General features: G+C 39.1%; 1 protein-coding gene across 2 annotated transcripts in view; it reads right to left on the reverse strand.

The window, feature by feature from the left end:
• The window catches only part of PLCB1 (phospholipase C beta 1), an 879,212-nt gene that overhangs the window by 748,064 nt on the left and 108,257 nt on the right, over nt 1–22,891 (reverse strand). The gene's annotated exons all lie outside the window — the stretch shown is intronic.

Below are 22,891 nucleotides of genomic sequence, written 5' to 3' on the forward strand. Positions count from 1 at the left end.
CTATTTGTTTTGTAGTTGTTTGGTGTGTTTATGAACTTTCCGTTTTGTTTTACTGATGTGTTGATTTCCATTGCCAATAAAATGCTACATTAGCTGTCTTACACTGTGTTTGAAAATTCAATCAGCACCATTCCCTCTTAGTGTTTCTCTAGCTTCTCCAAAAAATTTCATGTTCACTTGAGTTGTTTTCCAAATTTATAAAATAACCTTTTAACTTTGAATTTGCATTCATTTAATTTGGGAATGGTGTGTATCCTTAACATGTTAGTATATCTATAAATATGGTATCTCTATTTAAGACTGTTTTTTATTCCTTTGAAAATGTTTTAGTTTTTGTTTCTTTTTTTAATGTATAGATTCCATCCACTCCATAAGATTTTTTTAAATGTAGGTATTTTATTTTTGGGGTTGGGTTGTTGTTTTGACTATCATCTTCACAAAATTTTCATTACCAAACATAAGGAAGCTTCCCATTTCATAAATTTATTTTGGAAATATTCTCTTTACTGAATTCTTCATTAGCATTAATCTTTTCAGTTGTTCCTGTATTCTTAGAGTAGACAATCATACTATATGCAAATTATAAAATGGATTTTTTTTCTAATATTTATAGTTTTCAATTTCATTTTATTGGCCAATGTTCACTAATATGAATGACAGTGAAAAACTTGGCTCCTTATCAATTTAATGGGAATACGTCTCCAGAATGTTACTATCACATATGATGTTGGTTGCTAGTTTGACATAGAATCTTACCATTCTTTTGTTTGTTTGTTTGTTTGTTTTTTTGTTTTGTTTTGTTTTTTTAATTTATTTATTTTTTCAGTGGGTTTTGTCATACATTGACACGAATCAGCAATAGATTTACACGTATTCCCCATCCTGATCCCTCCTCACACCTCCCTCTCCACCCGATTCCTCTGGGTCTTCCCAGTGCACCAGGCCCGAGCACTTGTCTCATGCATCCCACCTGGGCTGGTGACCTGTTTCACCATAGATAATATACACGCTGTTCTTTCGAAACATCCCACCCTCACCTTCTCCCACAGAGTTCAAAAGTCTGTTCTGTACATCTGTGTCTCTTTTTCTGTTTTGCATATAGGGTTGTCGTTACCATCTTTCTAAATTCCATATATATGTGTTAGTACGCTGTAATGTTCTTTATCTTTCTGGCTTACTTCACTCTGTATAATGGGCTCCAGTTTCATCCATCTCATTAGAACTGGTTCAAATGAATTCTTTTTAACGGCTGAGTAATATTCCATGGTGTATATGTACCACAGCTTCCTTATCCATTCATCTGCCGATGGGCATCTAGGTTGCTTCCATGTCCTGGCTATTATAAACAGTGCTGCGATGAACATTGGGGTGCACGTGTCTGTTTCAGATCTGGTTTCCTCAGTGTGTATGCCCAGAAGAATCTTACCATTCTTAATTTGTAAGATCTCTTAAAGATTATCAGGAGTAGATGTTGAATTTTATTCCATCTTTTAGTCATTTTATCAGTATGATCTGGGTTCAATCCCCGGGTTGGAAAGATCCCCTCAGTGAGGGCATGGAACCCACTCCAGTATTCTTGCCTGGAGAATCCCCACGGACAGAGGAGTCTGGTGGGCTGCAGTCCAGGGGGTCACAAAGAGTCAGACACGACTGAGCGACTAAGCAAGCACAGTATGATCTCACTGTTTTCCTCCTTTTTTCTGTTGAGGCAGTGCTAATATGGATACTTTTTCCAATATTAGAATATACTTACATTTCAGGATCAATCTCTACTTTATTATGTCGTATTTTTCTTACCCTGCTAGATTGTATGTATAGACACATTCAGTCTTATTCACCTAATAGACTAATTCTGCATCGTGGTTTATAAATGAGATACATTATATGAATGAATAGGAAGTAATACAGGTAATATTTTCATTTCCTCAATGCTCCACTTGTAGTTCAACATTGTTGGAACAAAGGCTATAAAATTATCATAGGTAATGATTTCCAAGAAAATCATAAATAAAGTACATATTCAGAAATGTCCAATAACTAGTCTCTTAACCCCAAAAGAAGTTACACAAACTGGACTTGGTGAAATAACACTAAAGGAGTGCTCCCTTTTAGGGGAAATTACTTCTTTTTTAAATGACTACCTCAGAAATCATTATTCATCTGACACATTCACTAGGTAATTCTGAACCTCCCAAAGACAGATTCTAACAAAGAGAAAAATAAATTCTAACCATGATATCATAGACAAAAAGGGGTTAAGCTGTCAGCGTTATGTTCCTGGTGATTCTTAACATCTCGGGAAGCAGAAACAGATACTCACTCACACTGTCTCTAGAGATGCTGAGAATCAGCCAAGAGGTCTATTCTTAGTAAAATACTCCTTTCAACCTAATAAACTGCTACTCCAAAAAACTTGACCAATTGTTGCCAGATCCACAAAGTCAAAGCAATAACAACAGAGGCCAAAAAAACCCTGGACTTTCAAACAAAAAATTTCACATTCACTAGATCCTTCCATGACAATGAGTATGTGTATGTCTTTGAATGGAGTCGCATTGTGAAGTATTATATCAGGCTCCAGGAACAGGATTTAAGAGGATATGGAAATTTTACAGTTGACCTTTAATGTAGTACTGTGTTGAGAAGGAAGAAGTTCAAAAAGGGTAAAGTGTTACATTCCACTATGGCTGGAAATTTCAGGCAAGAATAAGCAAGGCAAACTCATGGCAGGATTTTAAATTCATGTACATGGCTAAACCAGTAACAACCAGTTTTGGCAGTACACTGCGCATTGCTGGAAAACTCTTTCCCGCTTTCTTTTTAACCCTACGGCTCTTACTTGCTTCTTGAAACTGAGCACTGGGTAAAACCACTTTGGAAAACTGTTAATATTTACTGAAACTGTATGTATGCACTATTTATTAGTGGTGTGCAGGCGGCATCCACCAGCTCACGAGCACACCGTAGACATGTCCTCCCCACTGTACGTCTGAGTACACGACTGCTTATAACTCAGTAATTTCATTCTGAGTTACAGACATGCCCAGAAGACATGCTTCCTCCACACGTGCATTGTAGATATGCACCAGGAAATCCACTGTAATATTATTAACAACAGCTCCAAACTAGATCTAGCCAAATGCTCGTAACTTTACAATGGACAGATGAATGTTGGATCAATCACACAATGGAGTACTTTTCAGCAATGAGAATTACAATTGCATATGATAATATGGATTAGTCTTACAGGCAGTATGTTGAGTGAAAGAACCCAGTGCAAAAGAGGCCCTGCCTTATGTTTCCATTGATATAAAGTATGAAGCAGACACAGTTAATCTATACTCTTCAAGGCAGGAGGCGACCCTTGTGCGGAGGGGCAGTAGCATCTGGAAGGGAGCAGGGAAAGGAGGTGGGGGTACTGAGGGTTAGGTTGGGAGTAAGTGAGGACTTCTGGGATGCTAGGAATGTCTTGTTTCTTAATCTGGGTGTCAGGGTGCAGATTACATGGACATACTCAGGTTGTAAAAGTTCATGAACTGTGTACTTTTCTAACTGTATTTTGTATCTCAATAAAATATATACAAGAAAGAAAGAAAGAAGAAAGCTCAGGCAGGTATCAATTTCTCAAGGGGGTTTCCCCTATCTCAGACAGCTGTCCACCTAACAACAGGTTGTGAGACTTGAAACAGAAGTGTAAATATTGTATAAAATAACTAGTACAGACCCTGGCTTAAAGACTGCCCCTCCCAAGTATATTTATTCTTGTCATTCTCTAACTCGCACCTTATCTGTGTTACATATCACTTTGTATAATTATTTGCCACTGTACTGTAATCATGTTTTTACTTAATTTCCATGCCCACTAGATGATCAGCAGCTTGAAGCACAGGACAACATCTTAACTGTACCCACAGAGGCTAGACCAGAGTGGGCATCTGATAAATATTTGATGGGATAGAATGAAAGTCTGTAACAAAGCTCCAAGACTGCTTAGCAGGTCCCAGGTGACATGTGAGAAATTCTCTCAGTCCATTTAACCGACTGTGTGGTTGAGTTACAAAGGAAGGAAAAATTGCCATCCAGAAATGAGAGTGTGCTCAGGCTGAGAAACGTACATCCTGGGTTGGAGAGGGAGTTCACTTTGCTATGAAGAAATGTATACGTATTTCCCCAAGACAGTGATTTTATTTCCTTTGGATCTCAAAGCAGTATGTGCACTATCATAGTCATTACCATCTTCACAGCAACCAAGATACAGAAAGAACCTAAATGTCCATTGACAGATGAATGGATAAAAAATATATACACAGACACACACACACACACAGAGTGGAATATTATTCAGTCTTAAAAAAAAAAGAAAAGGAAGAAGGAAATTCTGCCATTTAAAACAATGTGGATGGACGGGGAGGATATTCTACTAAGTGAAATAAGCCAGACATAGAGAGACAAGTACTGCCTAATCTCACTTACATGTAAAATCATTTTTTTTAAAAAAGAGTTAAATACAAAGAAACAGAAAGTAGAATGGTGATTTAGCAGAAGCTTCATTGACTACGCTAGAGCTTTTCACTGTGTAGATCACAACAAACTGTGTAAAATTCTTAAAATATGGGAATACCAGACCACCTAATCTGTCTCCTGAGAAACCTGTATGCAGGTCAAGAAGCAACAGTTAGAGCTGGACATGGAAAAATGGACTGGTTCAAAATTGGGAAATGAGTACATCAAAGTTGTATATTGTTACCCTGCTTATTTAACTTATATGCAGAGTACATCATGCAAAATGTTGGGCTGGATGAATTGCAAGTTGGAATCAAGACTGCCAGGAGAAATATCAACAACCTCAGATATTCAGATGACACCAATTTAATAGCAGAGTGAAGAGGAACTAAAGAGTCTCTTGATGAAGGTGAGAGAAGAGAGTGAAAAAGCTAGGTTGGAACTCAACATTCAAAAAAAAAAAAAAATATATATATATATATATAAGATCACAGCATCTGGTCCCATCACTTCATACAAATAGATGAGAAAAACCGGAAATAGTGGCAGATTTAATTTTCCTGGGCTCCAAAATCACTGCAGATGGGGACTGCAGCCATGAAATTAAAATACACTTGCTCCTTGGAAGAAATCCTATGACAATCCTAGACAGCATATTAAAAAGCAGAGATATCACTTTGGTGACAAAAATCCATATAGCCAAAGTTATGGTTTTCCCAGTAGTCATGTTCAGATGTGAGAGTTGGACCATAAAGAAGGCTGAGAGCCCAAAAATTGATGCTTTCAACTGTGGTGCTGAAGAAGACTCTTGAGAACCTCTTGGGCCTCAAGGAGATCAAACCGGTCAATCCTAAAGGAAATCAACCCTGAAGATTCATTGGAAGGACTGCTGCTGAAGCTGAAGCTCCAATACTCTGACAATGTGATGCAGAGAGCTGACTCTTTGGAAAAGACCCTGATGCTGGGAAAGATTGAAGGCAGGAGGAGAAGGGAGCACCAGAGGATGAAATGGCTGGATGGCATCATTGACTCAATGGACATGAATTTGAGCAAATTCCAGGAATTAGGGAAGGGCAGGGAAGCCTGGCATGCTGCAGTCCATAGGGTTGCAAAGAGTCAAACAGGGCAGTGACTGAACAACAATACCACTGAACTGAGGATAAAGATAGTAGGTTATACAGAATGTGTATTTTACCTAGCATACATGAAAAAGAAATGTTGACACATTTCCATATTTAGAGCTCTGACCATACCATCGAGGCAATGTGAGAGTGAGATGCTAACACAAGCTGCTGCAAGGTAATCCCAGAGTCTGCTGGGATCAAATATGATCAAGTCTAGACAGGCAGTGGCAAGAGTGATTAACTAAGATGGGAAGAGGACTTCATCATCTTCCCAACAGTCCAGAACAAGAGAACAGCAATGTCTTGACCATCAGAGCCTGGCATAAAGACATGGGAAACCTCTAGGGAGAAATAGTGCCCAGCCTGAAGGGCAGACATTATGAAGCCCAGGTTTTCAGAATGTTGAGAAGGGCTGATTCAGTCTTAGAGGATTCTAAAAAGAAGAGCAAAGCAGAAAAGCAGACCCCAGGAATGGTGGAGACTTTGGATATAACTCCTGGGTCCTTTCTGCTTGGCTGGAGCAGTACCAGAGAGCTAAGCTGGGTCACCATCCCATAACCCTTCTCCAATGCCAGGGCCCTTCCTGGAGAGCAGAACAGCAGCAGAATACAAAGCTTGGGACTTTCAGATCATGAATTTCACTGTCCTGTAACTTTGTATTAGTAGGCTATAAATGATGCAGCCACAAAACTCTGTGTTCATCTAGGATGCTATTGGTGACCAGAGTAGGACCTAACAAAACATCCATACATCCACAGATAAAATGAGAAGACTGGAATGCATGATCTTTGCAGTTCCTCCAAATTCTAAATTCTTTAGCTTACAGCTGCTTAAAAAGCTAACAGATATGCCAACTCTGGATCAGAGTCAAAACAATAAAACTGAGCATCACAGGGGGACTGTCACCTCGGATTCACTCCCAGGCCATGTCTTCAGTTTAGGAGACTGATGACTGTCCATCCTTCTACTGTGGATCAGCCAGCCAAACTAACTGACTCTGGGAGACACATCTGACTACAGACTGTCCTTTCTGTGGGCTCCTCCCTCTGGGTCGGTGAGTTCACACGGGATATCAAATTATAGACATGAGAATACATCGCTTACTGTGCAAAGAATGGAATAAAAGAAAAAGGAAGAAGGGGACAGAGGAAGAAAGCAAAGAAAGACCTGATGATAGATTTTCCAGATAATCATTCATTCAATATTTGTACCAACAATAGCACCAGTCGTGTGCAGAAACTGAAGTGTTATGGATTCAAAGTATCACATAATACACCTTGAGAGACTCCCTTTATAGAGTTTACAGATCTAAGTAGTGCTTCTCAATCATTGGTAATTTTGTCACTCAGGAAACAGACAACAATGTTTGGAGACATTTTTGGTGGCTGCAACGGGGGGTATTACCCAGCACATGGTGGGTAGAGGTCAAAGACACTGCTAAACATCACACAATGCACAGAGCAGCTCCCTACTTCCCCAGCAAAGAAGTATTTGGCCTAAAATGTTAAAAGTATCAAGATTGAGAAATGCTGATCTAAAGGGAGAGAATAAATCAACCACAACAAAGAATGCAACATATGCATACATAGCCTTATACTTAAGAAATGAAAGGGGACAATCTAAATTGTGCATGTGTGTGGGGGTGGGGATATATGGATGGCCTCTAGAAAAGCTTTTTGGAGCAGTTTACCCATGAGATGAACATACAGGTTAGTTGACGAATATGGGGACTTCGGTAGAGAGAAGTAAAGGAAACCATTGTGTTCAAGACAAAGGATTAGCAGGTATGAAGACACGTGAGAACTCAACTATTAATACACAATCATTCATGTCAGAGAGAAGGTCAACCTGGGGCACTGCAGGATTTGAAGCTTGAGAGGTAGGCAGGGGATAGATGATGCTGACCTCTGGATGCTGAACTAGAGACTAGACCAGCATTGTCCAATCAAAGTTTCCTCCACAGAGTGCTCTTCTCCAGTAAGCATTTGCAAATCACTAGCCCTGAGGACAAACGTGGAGGAAGGGAAGTAAACAGAAGTCAAAGAGATTTTTAGAAGCCATTGCAGAGAACCAGGTGGACAGTGAGGATAGAGAAGCAAATGCAATTCCAAGAGGAATGGAAGGGGCATAATCCCCAAGATTTGGTGACTGAGTACATGAGTGTGGGTGGAGGGCATGTGCTTGTATGGTCACTGAACCCAACATCCTCTACAGGGGCAGAATCTTTTTCGTAATTAGAGTAATACCTCACTCATAAGAGATGTGGGGTTTCCCTGCTAGCTCAGCCGGTAAAGAATCCACCTGCAATGCAGGAGGCCCAAATTCAATCCCTGAATGTGGAAGAAAAGGAAATAGCAACCAACTTCAGTATTCTTGTCTGGAAAAATCCCACGGACAGAGGAGCATGAAAGGCTATAGTCCATGGGGTCGCAAAGAGTCGGACATGACGTAACGACTAAACCACCACCATCAGATGTAGCTGACTTATTTAGTGGAGTGAAAGTAGCTCAGTCAATTGAAATGCACTTAATTAGAATTATCACTTTCATATATCATCATATCTTATTTTTAGATAAGATTTAATCTAGTCTCATCCTTCTATTGATAAATCATCTTTATGAGTGAGTTATTTAAGAAAGTTTGCAAATACCATATATTTCACTTGAATTTCTTTGAGTGTTAAAGTCAGTGACTACTTCTTAATTAGGTTTTAGTGTAGTTTTCTTGTTTTACAATGTTGTATTAGTCTCTACTGTACGGCAAAACGAAGCCGTCACACATACACACACAACCGCTCTCTGGACTTCCTGCCCGTTCAGGTCACCGTGGGGCACTGGGTAGAGCTCCCTGTGTTGCACAGTAGGTTCTAATTAGTAGGTTCTAATTTTATGTGTAGTTAAGTGACCGCTTCTGACTCCTAAATCCTTGAGGCACTCTTCATTTGAGTCCTAAAATTTCCACTTTTATTGCACAACTTCAAGTTCTCTATATTAACTCCCAAACACTGTATGATGAAATCTTCTCCAAGTGTGGCTGTATGAACCTTAAACCAAAAAATGGGAAGGTACAGAATTGGGAATCTAGGGTTAAATAACTAAAAAATGTACTCATTCAGAAGTCAAGTTAGGCAGTGGAAGCAGCACTATTCTAATTGTTTAACTGATCTATTGTTTGTTTTCCTTTTAAATTATCTGTAGATTTTCTAGGGGACCTTGGGTCACCTAAATCTTGGCTGTCCAATATGGTGGCCACTAGTCCTGAATGCTGCTGGTTCAAAGTGACATATGTCATATGTGTAAAACACACACTGGAATTCAAAGACTCTGTTCAAAGAAATGTAGAATACTTCAATCATTTTTTATATTATTTACATGCTGAAATTATAAATACTTTAGATATGGAGTTGAATCAAAAATATTTTTACATTAGTTTCATTTATTTCCTTTTATTTTTTCTTAATGTGGCAACAAGAATATTTAATATTACCTGTGTAACTTGGTGGCACTAGTGGTGAAGAACCCATCTGCCAATGCGCAAGACACAGGAGACGTGGGTTCAATCCCTGGGTCGGGAAAATCCCCTGGAGAAGGGCATGTAAACCCTCTCCAGGATTCTCACCTGGAAAACTGCATGAACAGAGGAGCCTGGCAGGCCACAGTCCATGGGGAAGCAAAGTCAGATATACCCAGGGCACCTTAGCAAGCGCATGTAACTTTAATCAAACCTGAAAGAGTTTAACAGCAAGCCCTGGAGAAAGAAGTAGGAGGCTATAATATAAAGAAGATAAAGAGGAAAAAGCTCAAAGAGTCCTGGGAACTTCTCCAAACATAACCTAGAAGATGTGAGAGAAGCACTCAGTTATGGTTTATTGCTATTGCTTGCCTGCTTCTCCACATGTATATAATCTAAGCTTAGTCATCCCCATCTACATCTGCTTCATTGACTACGCAGAAGCCTTTGACACTGTGGATCACAACAAACTGGAAAATTCTTCAAGAGATGGGAATACCAGGTCACCTTATGTGCCTCTTGAGAAACCTGTATGCAGGTCAAGAAGAAACAGTTAGAACTGGACATGGAACCACAGACTGGTTCAAAATTGGGAAAGGAGTACATCAAGGCTGTATATTGTCACCTTGTTTATTTAACTTATATGCAGAGTACATCATGGGAAATACCGGGCTTGATGAAGCACAAGCCAGAATCAAGATTGCAAGGAGAAATATCAATAACCTCAGATATGCAGACGACACCACCCTTATGGCAGAAAGCAAAGAGGAATTAACGAGTCTCTTGATGAAAGTGAAAGAGGAGAGGGAAAAAGAGAGTTGGCAGATGGTGACTGCAGCCATGAAATTAAAAGACACTTGCTTCTTGGAAGAAAAGTTATGACAAATCTTGACAGCACATTAAAAAGCAGAGCCATTACTTTGCCAACAAAAGTCTGTTGAGTCAAAGCTATGGTTTTTCCAGCAGTCACGTATGGATGCAAGAGTGGAACCATAAAGAAGGGTGAGCATGGAAGAATTGATGCTTTTAAATTGTGGTGTTGGAGAAGACTCTTGAGAGTCCCTTGGACTGCAAGGAGATCAAACCAGTCCATTCTAAAGGAAATCAATCCTGAATATTCATTGGAAAGATGATGCTGAAGTTGAAACTCCAATACTTTGGCCACCTGATGCAAAGAACTGACTCATTGGAAAAGACCCTGATGCTGGGAAAGATTGAAGGCAGGAGAAGGGGATGACAGGATGAGATGGTTGGATGGCATCACCAACTTGATAGTCATGAGTTTGGGCAAGCTCGGGGAGTTGGTGATGGACAGGGAAGCCTGGTGTGCTGCAGTCCATGGCATTGCAAAGAGTTGTATACAACTGAGTAACTGAACAACAGCAACAAGCCATCCCCACGACAGTGTCCTCAGCATGACCCCGGCACAATCTAATGCAAAGGTGAGAGAGATGACTGGGCTGGAGGGTGACCTCACAGAGCCCAGAACAACACAGAGAGAGAGAAGACAGCAGCCAAGAGCACACCAGTTCCAAGGATCAGTGCACAGATGCAGGACTGGGGCTGGGGAAGACCAGAGCAGGAGGGGGGCTTGTGACTAGAGACAATGGAGGTCATTAACAAGGAGGGCCAGGGTGACCTCCAAAAGACTGAATTCTCAGTGACCACAGAAGACTTGGCTTCACATCAAACAAGATGAGAGTCCTCCATCAACCTGTGAGCATTGTTAAGGGCAAGATGCACCCAAGTGCCATCTTGTGATGGAGGGACAAAAAGCCAAAGTCTCACACAAGTGACAGGTGATGAAGTAGAAACTTAAAAAGACCAATGAGTGAGCTGAAGTTTAAACTGGAAAAAAACTGAGAGATATTTAATTGGAAACTTCAAATGTTTTCTGTGTTCAGGAATATTAACAGCTTGAAAATAAGATAAAATTTAATCAGGTTTACTTTTAAGTTCCAGCCCCACTTGGAGAAGTGAGAACTTGAGGTGAGAACACATTGACTTCCTCTACAGAGCTCCCTTCAAGGAACCTTCTCAGGGATCAGTGAGGAATCTCTTTAGACAAGCAGAGCTAAAATAGCACATTGTATTTATCACTTTGTAGGTAAATCAAAGGAGTAAAACAACAGAAAAAAAAAAAAGCCTTTATAATACCAAAGGCAAAAAAAAAAAAAAACAAAACAGATCTGGCTAAAAGCTCACCTCCAAAGCTGAAGAGGTATCCAAAGTGTGCGAAGACATAAGATGTCAGGAAATTAAGGACCTGCTCAATTTTTAGGACTCCAAGCTATTGTAAACCCCAGTAACTAATCTAATATAAATAGATTAAGAATTTTTCTCTCTTCATATATGTCAAAAAGAACCATACAACCACTCAAATATTCAGTGTATATAAATAGAACACAATTCCCAGCCTTACACTGGGCATTTTAAAAAAAGGTTTATGCACATTTTATTCAGACCCTGTTGTGAAAAATCCAACTGGGAAAAAAAATCACTTCTGAGACAATGGGGAAATATTTTATTCCTAATAGGATGCTGATATAATGTAATACTGTTACATTTTTAGGTGTGACCAGAAGAATCCTCTTCTTGTGACTCTTACTGAAATATTTATGGGTGAAATGATAGGGTAGTTCAATAAAGTCATCTAGAGCTTTGGGGCAGCAGAATTTAGGCGGCTGTTCTGATGAAACAAAGTATTTATGACTTAAGTTTGGGTTTTAAAAGGTAGTGAACATGTTAGAGTTTGTTGTGCTTCTCTTTGTTTGGGTACATTTGAAACTTTCCATAATAAATAAGTCTTTAAAGATAAATATCAGAGAATAGATAAACAAGGCCCTATGGTACAGCACAGGGAACTATATTCAATATTCTGCAATAAACTACAATGAAAAAATATGAATATATATATATATATATCTGAATCACTTTGCTATACAGCAGAGGTTAATACAATGTTGTAAATGAACTATACTTCAATTAAAAAAATTTTAAATAAATAAATATCAGAAATGTATGATACCGAGCTAAAGAAGCCAGACATCAGAGAGTACATATGAGATGATTCCACACATATAAAGTTGAAAAACAGCAAAAACTAATCTTATGTAAGAGAAGTCACAGTACTCTTGGTGAGGAGAAGATGGAATGGAGGGAGCAGACAGGGATTCTGGTTGGTGCTGAGAATGTCATATTTCTTGATCTGGACAGTGGTTACAGGATTTGTTCATTTTGTGAAAATTATCTTGAACTGTGCATTCATTACCCATATACTTTTCTGTATGTATAACTCCATTAAAATGTTTTAAAATTTCCTCAGAAAGCTGAAACATTGAGTATTGGCTACCATTCAATCCATAAACATACATTTATGGTTTATGTGGGCCTGGTAGCAGTTGGAGAAGGAAATGGCAACCCACTCCAGTACTCTTGCCTGGAAAATTCTATGGACAGAGGAGCCTGGTAGGCTACAGTCCGTGGGGTCGCAAAGAGTCAGACATGATTGAGCGACTTCAATGCCCGGTAGCACTAGATGTAAAGAGCCCACCAGCCAATGTGAGAGACACAAGAGATGCAGGTTTGATCCTGGGTTGGGAAGATCCTCTGGAGGAAATGGCAACTCACTCTAGTACACTTGCCTGGAGAATTCCATGGACAGAGGAGCCCCGAGAGCTATAGTCCTAGGGTCACAGAGTCAAACACCACTGAAGCAAGGTTCACTAAGAGATTTCAATATACAGTCTCAGTTGTTTCAACCTAACATCATCACTATGAAAACAAAACAACTTAAAAAGTATCAGTCATAAACAAAATGCTTTCATATTCTGGTCTTGTCTATTCCCAATAATGATAGCATTTATTAGAGACCCACTGGGTGCTGGTTGAATTTCTAACCCTTCAATCCACCCTAAGAGGTGAGCATCATTTTTCATGTATAGAAAAGGAATTTGTGACTCAAAGGAGTTAAGTTACTTGATCAAAGCCGCAGAGCTAGTCATCCAGAATTCAAACTCACACTTACCTGGCTCAGAAAACTATGTGACTATTTCCATTTCACCACAATGATTTCCAAAACAAGCATCCATCAAATGTGAAAATTAAGTTACATGTTTATTTTACATTAAGCAGAATGTTTGTGTTAAATTGGGGTTTCTGTTTTTAAGCGAAATAACTCAAAATGAAAACAATTTGAAACTGTAAGCAATAGTTTTGTTTTAAAAATTCCATCAACCCCACACATGCGGAATCACACATGCTGAGTCTCATGAATTCATGTACTGATTCTATGCCTCTTGTGATTTCTAAAATTTAATTGTCTCTCTCCAAGCAAGTACTTTAGGGGTGATGCTAATTCCCTCACCTGAACTGAACATGCATTTTATTCTGAAGAGTGGGAGTTCTTTGAATCAGACTTGGAAAAGTCACTTTCGAAACTATTAACACAATATGCCTCCTTGAAAAGGAAGTTTAATCTACAAGCATGTATTTGAATTGAGTCACTGTTAAGAATGTATGCTCTTTTCGAATTTTACAAGTATTTGACTGGATGTTTATATATCCAGAACTTAATCCTTTCCCATGGAATTTAACCAAGATTTTATGCCCTGGGAAATGAAGAGACCTGGACTTAATTCAACAAAAGCAAATGTGCACAGTAAAACAAGTTTAATGCTCAACTGCTGAATTTTAAAAGTTAATACACATTATAATCAATCGTAAGCTGTCATTCTATTTCCTTAAGGAAAGAAAGAAAGACTGAAAGGTCAGTGTTGGGACTTTACCAAGCCTTCAGGCTTGAAAGCTCAACTCAGGTTCCTCCAAATGGCTGGCCTCCAGGGTATTTGCCAATGTGATGGTAAGAATGAATCTTTAAGTCTTGTTCAGGACAGAGAAGTCTTACAGCCTCCTTCTAAATAGAGCTGTGAGATAATACAAATGTTCAAAGAAGACATTTTTACTTGACTGACAAGTATCCTAAAATGGTAAGTCTCCTGAGAATTGCCCTATGTTTTCTACAGTAGAAATGCAACTAAGTCTGTATATGGAACATAAACAAGAAAGCTTAATGAAGATGGAGTTGAAGAGAATTCCACTTAAAGGAAGCACTACTCAGTGCTTCAGTAAGATTGGAACATTTACCCATTAGTGGAACCTTGATCAAAGCTGTTTGAGAAAATCAATAAATATTAAGTTATATATATTGCTTATGAGTAAAGTGGTAATTTAGCTGATTTATATAAATGACTGGTCACACATACTTGTCGGACAGCTGAACAGTATTTTTAAAACAAACAAATAATAACCCAACAAGAAAAGGATATAGTGAAAGCATTGAATTTATTTCACCAAGGAGGCCAGAATAACCAAGGTTGAAAAAGACCATTTTTTTGTGTCTGATTACAATATCAAAGATATAAGTTTAAAAAATATTTAAAATAATGTAAGGTGGGACAATATTAAAAAAAGTCTAACATACATTTAATTGGAGCACCAGAAGGAAAGGAGAAAGAGAGAAGAAAGAATCAGTATCAAAATATCAAAAAAAAAGTGGCTAAAATTTGCCAAATTTGGTGAAAGTTATGAATTTGCAGTTAAAGACACTCAACAAAACCTGAGTAGAATTAATACAAAGAAAGATACACCTAGACTCTTCATTTTTAAAAAGCTGAAAAGCAGAGATAGAGGAAAAAAAAAAATCTTGAAGCTAAAAGAGTAAAACAAGATACTACCTACAGATGAACAATGATTTGAATTACTATCATGGGGACAAGAGTTGGACAAACATCTTTAAAGTGTTGAAAGGAAAAAAAAAGTCACCTTAGAATTCTATATCCAGGAAAAGTATTATTCAAGAATGAAAGGAAAATAGAGACACTCCAAAGTAAAAACACTAAGGCTTTTTTCTTCAGATCTTACTTTAAAAATGTAATGAAAAGACATCTAGAATTGAAATGGAAAGTTAGTCGTCAAATGAGGTTAATTGACTAGTTCTCGTTATTATCAATATGACAAAGTCTAATTCTGATGTTTTGAGGAGGAATCCTAAAGGAAGCTCTTCAGAGTGAAGGGATGTGACACAAAATGTAAATCTGAATCTTCAGAAATGAATAATGAGCATCGGAAGCTGAAAATATGGGGGTAAATTCTTTTAAAGATAATTTTTCTCCGAATTTCTTTAAAATATATAATACTGCTCAAGAAAAATTATAACATTATCCTGTTGGGATCAGAATGTATGTAGATGTAATTAGCACACAACTATTAATACTAGGGAACCAAGAACCACATGAACGGGCCTACAGGGTTGCATAGTATCTACACAACATGACACAATATTAAAATAATGAAAAAAATTTAAGCTAAGCCTAAATTTCCAGGCATTTGATCTTTTCACTTCAGTCTAACAAAACAGGCAAACAGATGTTTGAGAAGTATTGCTAAATATACAAGCCTATGGAATATGGAATTTTCAGGTCTCTTTAAACATTGAAACTTTTTGTGAATCTGAACTTTGACTTTGATCTCCTCTATAAGCTTTTCGTAATACTGATTTTGTAAACGCATTCAGGTTGCTGTTTGAGACTTTACTGCTGCTTGAGAACAAGTCACTGGCAGGAACAGGATAGCCTGGCCTGACGCACCGGAGGTAGTGAGTGCGTGAGGAGGGTCTGGCTTGCTCTTCTCTCAGTCAACAATGCTGCAAAAAGCCACTCTGGGAGCTGACATTTAAAATCTTGCTTTTATTTTGAGGGGGAGGAGCCAAGATGGCGGAGGAGTAGGACGGGGAGACCACTTTCTCTCCTACAAATTCATCAAAAGAATAACTGAATGCAGAGCAAACCTCACAAAACAACTTCTGATCGCTAGCTGAGGTCATCAGGCGCCCAGAAAAGCAGACCATTGTCTTCGAAAGGAGGTAGGACAAAATATAAAAGATAAAAAGTGAGACAAAAGAGCTAAGGACGGAGACCCGTCCCGGGAAGGGAGTCTTAGGCGGCCTTGCTTGGGCTAGGGTCCGGGCCTGAGTGCCCTGAGGACAATCGGAGGGAGCTTCTGTGAGGTGCCAACTTGAACTGTGGGAGACAAAAAGAGAGAAAATTAACCGGCCAGAACACACTGCCGGCCGTTCGCAGAACAAAGGGACGGAGAAAGTCCCAAGAAGAGGTCGCAGGCTGCGGACCCGCCCAGCCCCGCCGGAGGCAGGAGGCAGGGGGGAGGGGAAGGTCGCGGCGAGACACAGGGCGCAGGCACCCGACCGGCGCGGGCGGGGACTGGGGCTGGGGACGCAAAGGGCGGAAGGCGCGCGCACCCGACTGGCGTCAGCGGAAACTGAGACTGGGTCCGCGGAAGGGAGTGAGTGTGCCACACCTGGGGATAGTGCGCCCATCAAGCCCCTCGCTGCCTGGACCGCTCTGACGGGGAAGGCACAGAGAGCAGGCGCAGCTTTTCCTTCCGCGCTTTTGTGTAACACCCGAGGGCTGGAGCCTGGCGCAGCGCGGGGCGCGCTCCATATAGAACAGCCGGGAGCCTGAGCAGCGGCAGACGGAGAAAGCAGCGTCAGCCCCTCCCGGCAGCGGCAGCCCGCCCCCGCAGGGCCAGCCCCTCCCCGCAGCGTCAGCCCCGCCCCGCAGCGTCAGCCCCGCCCCGCAGCGCCAGCCCATCCCCGCAGCGTCAGCCCCTCCCAGCAGCGCAACGGAACTAGCTAACTGAATAAGAGCCCACCTCCGCCCGCCTGTGTCAGGGCGGAAATGAGGCTCTGAAGAGACCGGCAAACAGAAGCCAAATAAACAAAGGGAACCGCTTCAGAAGGGACTGGTGCAACAGATTAAAATCCCTATAGAAAACACCGACTTCACGGAAGGGCCCTGTAGATATCGAGAAGTGTAAGCTGGAACGAGGAGCTATCTGAAACTGAGCAGAACCCACACTGACCGCAGCAGCTCCAGAGAAACTCCTAGATATATTTTTACTTTTTTTTTCTAAGTAAGGAAAAAAAAAAAAATTTTTTTTTTCTTTTTATATTTTTCTTTTTTATTTTTTCTCTTTTATTTTCCTTTAAAATTCCCTATTACTCCCCCATTACTCCTTAACTTTCATTTACATAGATTTTTACGATTTTTTTAATTAGGGAAAAAAAAATTTTTTTTTTTCTTTCTTTCTTTTTTTTTTTTTTTTTTTTTTTTTTTTTTTTTTTTTTTTTTTTTTTTTTTTTTTCTTTTTCTTTTTTTTCTTTTTTCTTCTTTTTTTTTCCTTTCCGTTTTCTCTTTCATTTTCTATTTTTCTTTTTCTCTTATTTCTTTTAAAGTCCTCTAGTACTCCTCTACTACTCTTCATTTTCATTTTCACTACACTATAACCTTACCAAAAAAAAAAAAAAAGAGAAGCCCTATCTTTAAACCGAAGATTATTCTCTCCCAATCTTGACTCTCTGTTTCCTACCTCAGAACACCTCTATTTCCTCCTTTCCCCTTCTCTTCCCAATCCAATTCTGTGAATCCTTGTAGGTGTCTGAGATACGGAGAACACTCTGGGAACAGACAGCTGCGTAGATCTGTCTCTCTCCTCTTGAGTCCCCCTTTTTCTCCTCCTGCTCATCTCTATCTCCCTCCTCCCTTTTCTCCTGTTCATGTAACTCTGTGAACCTCTCTGGGTGTCCCTAACAGGGGAGAATCTTTTCGCCATTAACCTAGAAGTTTTATTATCAGTGCTGTATAGTTGGAGAAGTCCTGAGACTACAGGAAGAATAAAACTGAAATCCAGAGGCAGGAAACTTAAGCCCAAAACCTGAGAACACCAGAAAACTCCTGACTACATGGAACTTTAAGCAATAAGTGACCGTCCAAAGCCTCCATACCTACACTGAAACCAACCACCACCCAAGAGCCAGTAAGTTTTAGAGCAAGACATACCACGCAAATTCTCCAGCAACACAGGAACATAGCCCCGAATGTCAACATTCAGGCTGCCCAAGGTGACACCTAACACATAGACCCATCTCAAAACTCATTACTGGGCACTCCATTGCTCTCCAAAAAGAAGAAATCAAGTTCCACGCACCAGTACACTGATGCAAGCTTCCCTAACCGGGAAACCTTGACAAGCCAATCGTCTAACCCCACCCACTGGGTAAATCCTCCACAATAAAAAGGAACCACAGACCTCCAGAATACAGAAAGTCCACTCCAGACACAGCAATCTAACCAAGATGAAAAGGCAAAGAAATACCCAACAGGTAAAGGAACATGAAAAATGCCCACCAAGTCAAACAAAAGAGGAGGAGATAGGGAATCTACCTGAAAAAGAATTTAGAATAATGATAATAAAAATGATCCAAAATCTTGAAAACAAAATGGAGTTACAGATAAATAGCCTGGAGACAAAGATTGAAAAGATACAAGAATTGTTTAATAAAGACCTAGAAGAAATAAAAAAGAGTCAATTAAAAATGAACAATGCAATGAATGAGATCAAAAACACTTTGGAGGGAACCAAGAGTAGAATAACGGAGGCAGAAGATAGGATAAGTGAGGTAGAAGATAAAATGGTGGAAATAAATGAAGCAGAGAGGAAAAAAGAAGAAAGGATCAAAAGAAATGAGGACAACCTCAGGGACCTCTGGGGAGCAACTGTGAAACGCCCCAACATCGAATCATAGGAGTTCAGAAGAAGAAGACAAAAAGAAAGGCATGAGAAAATACTCGAGGAGATAATAGCTGAAAACTTCGCCTAAAATGGGAAGGATAGCCCACTCAGTCCAAGAAACCGCAGAGAGTCCAACAGGATAAACCCAAGGCGAAACACCCAAGACACTATTAATCAAACTAACAAGATCAAACACAAAGAACAAATATTAAAAGCAGCAAGGGAAAAACAACAAATAACACACAAAGGGATTCCCATAAGGATAACAGCTGACCTATCAATAGAAACCCTCCAGGCCAGAAGGGAATGGCAGGAAGTCCTGAAAGTAATGAAAGAGAATAACCTACAACCTAGATTACTGTATCCAGCAAGGATCTCATTCAGATATGAAGGAGAACTCAAAAGCTTTACAGATAAGCAAAAGCTGAGAGAATTCAGCACCACCAAACCAGCTCTTCAACAAATGCTAAAGGATCTTCTCTAGACAGGAAATGCAGAAAGGTTGTATAAACGTGAACCCAAAACAACAAAGTAAATGGCAACGGACCACACCTATCAATAATTACCTTAAATGTAAATGGGTTGAATGCCCCAACCAAAAGACAAAGATTGGCTGAATGGATACAAAAACAAGACCCCCATATATGCTGTCTACAAGAGACCCACCTCAAAACAAGAGACACATACAGACTAAAAGTGAAGGGCTGGAAAAAAATATTTCATGCAAATGGAGACCAAAAGAAAGCAGGAGTCGCAATACTCATATCAGATAAAATAGACTTTCAAATAAAAGCTGTGAAAAGAGACAAAGAAGGACACTACATAATGATCAAAGGATCAATCCAAGAAGAAGATATAACAATTATAAATATATATGCACCCAACATAGGAGCACCGCAATATGTACGGCAAACACTAACGAGTATGAAAGAGGAAATTAATAGTAACACAATAATAGTGGGAGACTTTAATACCCCACTCACAACTATGGATAGATCAACTAAACAGAAAATTAACAAGGAAACACAAACTTTAAATGACACAATGGACCAGCTAGACCTAATTGATATCTATAGGACATTTCACCCCAAAACAAGCAACTTCACCTTTTTCTCAAGTGCACATGGAACCTTCTCCAGAATAGATCACATCCTGGGCCATAAATCTAGTCTTGGAAAATTCAAAAAAATTGAAATCATTCCAGTCATCTTTTCTGACCACAGTGCAGTAAGATTAGATCTCAATTACAGGAAAAAAATTGTTAAAAATTCAAACACCTGGAGGCTAAATAACACGCTTCTGAATAACCAACAAATCATAGAAGAAATCAAAAAAGAAATCAAAATATGTATAGAAATGAATGAAAATGAAAACACAACAACCCAAAACCTATGGGACACTGTAAAAGCAGTGCTAAGGGGAAGGTTCATAGCATTACAGGCTTACATCAAGAAACAAGAAAAAAGCCAAATAAATAACCTAACTCTACACCTAAAGCAATTAGAGAAGGAAGAAATGAAGAACCCCAGGGTTAGCAGAAGGAAAGAAATCTTAAAAATTAAGGCAGAAATAAATGCAATAGAAACTAAAGAGACCATAGCAAAAATCAACAAAGCTAAAAGCTGGTTTTTTGAAAAAATAAACAAAATTGACAAACCATTAGCAAGACTCATTAAGAAACAAAGAGAGAAGAACCAAATTAACAAAATTAGAAATGAAAATGGAGAGATCACAACAGACAACACTGAAATACAAAGGATCATAAGAGACTACTACCAGCAGCTCTATGCCAATAAAATGGACAACTTGGATGAAATGGACAAATTCTTAGAAAAGTATAACTTTCCAAAACTGAACCAGGAAGAAATAGAAGATCTTAACAGACCCATCACAGCAAGGAAATCGAAACTGTAATCAAAAATCTTCCGCAAACAAAAGCCAGGACCAGATGGCTTCACAGCTGAATTCTACCAAAAATTTAGAGAAGAGCTAACACTACCTTACTCAAACTCTTCCAGAAAATTGCAGAAGAAGGTAAACTTCCAAACTCATTCTATGAGGCCACCATCACCCTAATTCCAAAACCTGACAAAGATGCCACAAAAAAAGAAAACTACAGGCCAATATCACTGATGAACATAGATGCAAAAATCCTTAACAAAATTCTAGCAAACAGAATCCAACAACATATTAAAAAAATCATACACCACGATCAAGTGGGCTTTATCCCAGGAATGCAAGGATTCTTCAATATCCGCAAATCAATCAATGTAATACACCACATTAACAAATTGAAAGATAAAAATCATATGATTATCTCAATAGATGCAGAAAAAGCCTTTGACAAAATTCAACATCCATTTATGATTAAAACTCTCCAGAAAGCAGGAATAGAAGGAACATACTTCAACATAATAAAAGCTATATATGACTAAACCACAGCAAGCATCACCCTCAATGGTGAAAAATTGAAAAGCATTTCCCCTGAAATCAGGAACAAGACAAGGGTGGCCCACTCTCAACCCACTACTGTTCAACATAGTGGTTGGAAGTTTGGCACAAGCTAATCAGGAGCAGAAAAAGAAGTAAAAGGAATCCAGATAGGAAAAGAAGAAGTGAAACTCTTGCTGTTTGCAGATGACATGATCCTCTACATAGAAAACCCTAAAGACTACCAGAAAATTACTAGACTAATCAACGAATATAGTAAAGTTGCAGGATATAAAATTAACACACAGAAATCCCTTGCATTCCTATACACTAACAATGAGAAAACAGAAAGAGAAATTAAGGAAACAATAACATTCACCATTGCAACAAAAAGAATAAAATACTTAGGAGTATATCTACCTAAAGAAACAAAGACCTATACATAGAAAACTATAAAACACTGATGAAAGAAATCAAAGAGGACACAAATAGATGGAGAAAACCATTACGTGTCATGGATTGAGAAATGCAATATTTGTCAAAATGGCTATTCTACCCAAAGCAATCTATAGATTCAATGCAATCCCTATCAAGCTAACAGTATTCTTCATAGAACTAGAACAAATAATTTCACAATTTGTATGGAAATACAAAAAACCTCAAACAGCCAAAGTAATCTTGAGAAAGAAGAATGGAACTGGAGGAATCAACCTGCCTGACTTCAGACTCTACTACAAAGCCACAGTCATCAAGACAGTGTGGTACTGGCACAAGACAGAAATATAGACCAATGGAACAGAATAGAAAGCCCAGAGATAAATCCACGAACCTATGGACACCTTATCTTTGACAAAGGAGGCAAGGATATACAATGGAAAAAAGACAACCTCTTCAACAAGTGGTGCTGGGAAAACGTGGTCAAACCACTTGCAAAAAGAATGAAAAAAGAACACTTTCTAACGACCATACACAAAAATAAACTCAAAATGGATTAAAGATCTAAATGTAGACCAGAAACTATAAAACTCCTAGAGGAGAACATAGGCAAAACACTCTCCGACATAAATCACAGCAAGATCCTCTATGACCCACCTCCCAGAATATTGGAAATAAAAGCAAAACTAAACAAATGGGACCTAATGAAACTTAAAAGCTTTTGCACTACAAAGGAAACTATAAGCAAGGTGAAAAGACAGCCCTCAGATTGGGAAAAAATAATAGCAAATGAAGAAACAGACAAAGGATTAATCTCAAAAATATACAAGCAACTCCTGAAGCTCAATTCCAGAAAAATAAATGACCCAATCAAAAAATGGGCCAAAGAACTAAACAGACATTTCTCCAAAGAAGACATACAGATGGCTAACAAACACATGAAAAGATGCTCAACATCACTCATTATTAGAGAAATGCAAATCAAAACCACAATGAGGTACCATTACACGCCAGTCAGGATGGCTGCTATCCAAAAGTCTACAAGCAATAAATGCTGGAGAGGGTGTGGAGAAAAGGGAACCCTCTTACACTGTTGGTGGGAATGCAAACTAGTACAGCCACTATGGAAAACAGTGTGGAGATTTCTTAAAAAACTGGAAATAGAACTGCCATATGACCCAGCAATCCCACTTCTGGGCATACACACTGAGGAACCAGATCTGAAAGAGACACGTGCACCC

This window comes from Cervus canadensis, chromosome 10 (assembly GCF_019320065.1).
Source record: "Cervus canadensis isolate Bull #8, Minnesota chromosome 10, ASM1932006v1, whole genome shotgun sequence".
Classification (NCBI taxonomy): domain Eukaryota; kingdom Metazoa; phylum Chordata; class Mammalia; order Artiodactyla; family Cervidae; genus Cervus; species Cervus canadensis.